Raw genomic sequence first — 4,677 nt, 5'->3', positions numbered from 1 at the left:
CCCTGTTTTACTTCATGTTTCTTTAATCACTGGCGAAGCTCAACATTTTTCATGTGTGGTATCAGCCCACAAGTTGACCCATAGTGGTCCCCCCCGGCCCCCGGTAGTCCCGCTCCTGTGTAATCCACCCCACAGTGAATCAGGGATGGTCTGGGGGCCAACAGAACACCGCAGAAGTCGTCACTTCTGACCCTAGGCTACAAAAGACAGTATTTGTTTCCTGTAATTCACATGTTCCTTGTTGCTGAATCTGTGCTCAATTTTGTGATAGGTCTTTGGGTGCCTCTGCCTCTCTTCTGAATCGCTTCTGCTTCCCATCTGCTGCAGCCTTGGGAGCCTTTTACTGGAGGGAATAGGTGGCTGAGGTGGCAGCCCCATGAGAATGGAGGCCTTCTGCCAAAAGCCACAGTGGAGTCGAGGGCTCCAGTCAACGTGTGTGGGTGATCAACCATCCCGGGACTGCGGGGTGAGCCGGGGCACAAGTCTCTCAGTGCTAACTCCGGGGACATGGTGTAATCGTCCTACATGTGAGTGAGCCATCTGGGAAGTAGAGCCCCATCCTAGTCAAGCCTTGAGATGACTGCAGTTCCAGCCGACAGCAAGTCTATGACCTGTGAGACCCTGGGGTAGAACCATGCCGCTGAGCAGCACCCAGATTTCTAATCATCAGTGTTTGGCTGGGCGCGGTGGCTCACACCTGTAATCCCAGCACTTTGGGAGGCCGAGTGGGAGCAGATGACTTGAGGTCAGGAGTTTGAAACCAGCCTGGCCAATGTGGTGAAACCTGTCTCTACTAAAAATGCAAAAATTAGCTGGGCATGGGTGTGGTGGCGGGCGTCTGTAGTCCCAGCTACTCCGGAGGCTGAGGTAGGAGAATTGCTTGAACCCAGGAGATGGAGGTTGCAGTGAGCCAAGATCACACCACTGCAATCCAGCCTGCGCGACAGAGCAAGACTCCAAAGAGAGAGAGAGAGAGAGAGAGAGAGAGAGAGAGATCCTGAGTGCTTGTTGTTTTAAGTTGCTAAGTTTGGGGGTAATTTTGTTCCACACAAATAATACATTATGTTTTTAAAACATTTTATAAGGATTTAATATGTGATAAAGGTGATAAATTTACCCTTTGGGAAAAGTGTAGGAACAATTGGTTTATCCTGGGGAAAAGATAAAGGTTTTCAATCAGATGATCACCAGATGTACTGAGGATGTCTTGAAAAGAAAGCCACAGATCTACTGGAAGAGGGACAGGTGTGTCTTGACAGAAGCTCACTCCTGCTCAGGGTCTTTGGCCTTCGACACACACCTCCCTTGACCCCTGCCCATCATCCTTCAGGTCTTGGTGGAAACGACGCTTTCTCCAGAAGCCCCGCACAATTTTGTCAGCCAGGTAGAGGCTGCCTGGTGGATCTCTCATGGCTACGCCATCTGCCGTATTTTGCACACTCATGAGTTACATAGGCGTTTGTATGTTTCATGCTGTCTTCCCAGATAGACTGCGAGCATCCTGAGGCCGGGGATGGTGCCTGTGCTGTGCACTCTCTCATGCCCAGCTGCCTGTCAGTCTGCAGTGCCTCATATGGGGCGTTTTCCTCCCCCACTTCCTGGTTCTTTGACACGGGGTTTTGAAAACTCCACTTGGCAGTGTGTGCTCCCATCAGGGCTCTTCTGCTTCAGCTTCCACCTGCAGTGCTGTGCCTGTGGGGTCCACATGCACTACCCACGCCCCGGCTCCAGGAGTTGCAGCCGCCTCCTTGGCTAGGGTTTGCTGGGTGTTTTGGAATTGACATAACCTGAAGGAACAATGCAAGGGGTGCAGCATGGCCACGCCCCGAATGACCATACTACATGGCATCTGAAGATGCCATGGATTGTAAAACCCATCCAGATGTCAGACACGTTCATGCCTGGGAAAAAAAGAACATCTTAGAATTGATGATGTACGTATTTTCTCAATCCAGCTTCAAGGGCCTGAGAGTTGTAGAAATATTTCCCAGATGGGCAAAAGCTTGCCTGCCCTTCTAATTTTCAGGGGTACCCTGTGTTCTGGTCATTTTCATTTTCTGAAAGGTATTTAGTGAGAAGGCGAGAGTGAGTGACTCAATGGCTGCTAGCAAGCTGTCATGTTAAACCAGTTTTTAATTCTCTTCAGAGCCACACCGTCCTCCAATAACTCCCTCTTTCTTCTGATAGTTTTAGTGCTTGACTGGCTGTATATAAAACACAGAAGTGAAACCAACCAGAAAATAATCCAAAGGCCAAATGGCACCTTATGCCAGTCATTCACTGATACTTGTGGAATGGCTCAGTATGTGTTTGCTACTTAAAAACTCAGCCTCAATCTCCTAACTCGTCATGTGACTAAGAACGCCTGGCCTCCTGGGAATGCAGCCCAGTAGGCTTCAGCTTTATTTCACCATCTATTCTCTCTGAAGGCTGCTACCTATGAGGCTTCATCTACATAACAAGAATCTGGACCCCCACAATTCCCCTTATCTTAATGCAAGCATTTCTTTCTACTGACTTCAAGTCTTGGGACAAAGCTTAACTCTTTCAACAGGTTGCCAATCAGAAAATCTTTGAATCTACCTATGACCTGTAAGTCCCTGCTCCAAGTTGTCCTGCCTTTCCGGTCGAACCAATGTATACCTCCCATGTACGGGTTTTTGTCTTTGCCTGTAATACCTGTCTCCTTATAGTGTATATAAAACCAAACTGTAACCCAAAAAATAAAAAATAAAAAATAGAAACTCAGCCTCGATCTGATTCCCAGGATTACGATTCTATCAGCAAGTAATTGATCCCTGATGGCAAGAATCAAAGCTGGTGAAACTCAGTGCCCTCATGAAGAGTTCATTCTAGTGGGGAAAGACATCCAATATGCAAATAAATAAGCAAGTGAATGAATGAATGAACCGTGGCAGGAAATGTATCAGTTGCATCTCACCATATTTTTAAGCTGTGGTAATGAATCCCTAAATCCCATAAGTTACAACTGTAGACACTACTTCTTCCTCACATAATATGAAGGAGGCCACAGGATGGCCTTGGTCCAGCCCCACAGGCCTTCTTGCTTGCTCCAGAACCCAGTCTGAAGGGGCAGTCCTGTCTGGCCAATGCTTGGCTCACAGCCAAGGGAGAAGCATGAGACAGATGATCTCTCCCATGGGAAGGCTTCTGCTTGATGTGGTGCTCTTTAGTCCACTTGTGTACCTCCCAAAGGCCAAAGCAGGGTTCAGGGCCAAGTGCAACAATGGGCTGGGCAACAGAGTTCACCTTCAGGGAGGAACTGCAAATCCCATTACAATGAATGGGAAGAAATATTCTTTGCAGGGAAGAGTTGATTGCTGGGAACAATAATCTAAGCAGCCATAAGTTTAAGTGACGTAAAGATAATATATCAGGGAAGGAGGCTAAGGGGAGCCAGGTGTGTGAGTGTCATGGGGTTAGAGGGGTGCCACAGAGAAACTGACAAACTTACAGGAGGAATAAACAGGTGCTGTTCTGACGTTAGGATCGTGATGTATAGTGGAGACTGCTGGCTAGTTACCAAAAACCCATTTCCTCATCTTCCTGGGTACACAGACTTTTCCTGGCCACTGTTAACAGTGAGGTGTGGCCATGTGACTGAGGTCCAGCCCATGGAGTGAGAACAGAAGTGATGTGTGCCCTGCCACCAGGAGTCCAAGGACCCCAAGGTCCTAGGGATGGTGGAGCCACAGACGGAAGGAGCCTGGGTCCCCAAATCACCATCCGGCAGAAGGACATCTACTTCGGATCGTGAGCAAGTAAGCTGGAGTGCAATGGCGCGATCTCAGCTCACTACAACCTCCGCCTCCCGGGTTCAAGTGATTCTCTTGCCTCAGCCTCCCAAGTAGCCGGGACTAGAGGCTTGCACCACCATGCCTGGCTAATTTTTGTATTTTTAGTAGACGAAGTTTCACCATGTTGGCCAGGCTGGTCTCGAACTCCAGACCTCAAGTGATCTGTCCATCTCGGCCTCCCAAAGTGCTAGGATTACAGGAATGAGCCACCGCGCCTGGCCAAAACCAGGGATTTTATGGTCTTTGGAAACCCACTGGTAGTGACTTTATAGTGATGTCATTTACGGTGATGTTGACCTAGGTGGACTCTCCTGGGAGAGAGACTTCCCAACATGGAGAACGGTGTATATTGGCAAATATGAGTCATGAGGGGCTTCTTCAGGTGTATGGAAGAGAACTGCGTATGGGGAAAAAGAATGAAAAAGGAACTGAATCCCTTTGTCTGAAAAGCAAACACAATTAGAGAGGTAATAACTGGAATAACCAACTGAGAGAGTGCTAACAACTTTGAAACCACCAGCCCTTGTACTTGGAGGAATTCCCCAGAATACCCTAGAGGCAGAGGCCCCTTTGGAGAGGGCAGAGTGTGGAGGAGCATGGGTGAAGGGATGAGGGTCTTCCCTTTCTGACCATCGCTTCCTCCAGGAAAGCAGATCAGATTCCACCATACACTGATGAGTTTCAGAAACACCTGTCATTTCATTCAACAGAATGGCAGACCTGTCACCCTGCCATTTATCTGGATTTGTGTCTTCAAGTCTTCCTGTTTTCTACATGCCTCCCAATTATTTACTGACAAAGGAATGAGTTGACCCTTTGCCCTGTTTTGTTTTTCATCTATTACTTCAACCTCGTTTCC

The sequence above is a fragment of the Mandrillus leucophaeus genome, unplaced genomic scaffold (assembly GCF_000951045.1).
Source record: "Mandrillus leucophaeus isolate KB7577 unplaced genomic scaffold, Mleu.le_1.0 Scaffold499, whole genome shotgun sequence".
NCBI classification, from domain to species: domain Eukaryota; kingdom Metazoa; phylum Chordata; class Mammalia; order Primates; family Cercopithecidae; genus Mandrillus; species Mandrillus leucophaeus.
This window is presented reverse-complemented; position numbering follows the sequence as displayed.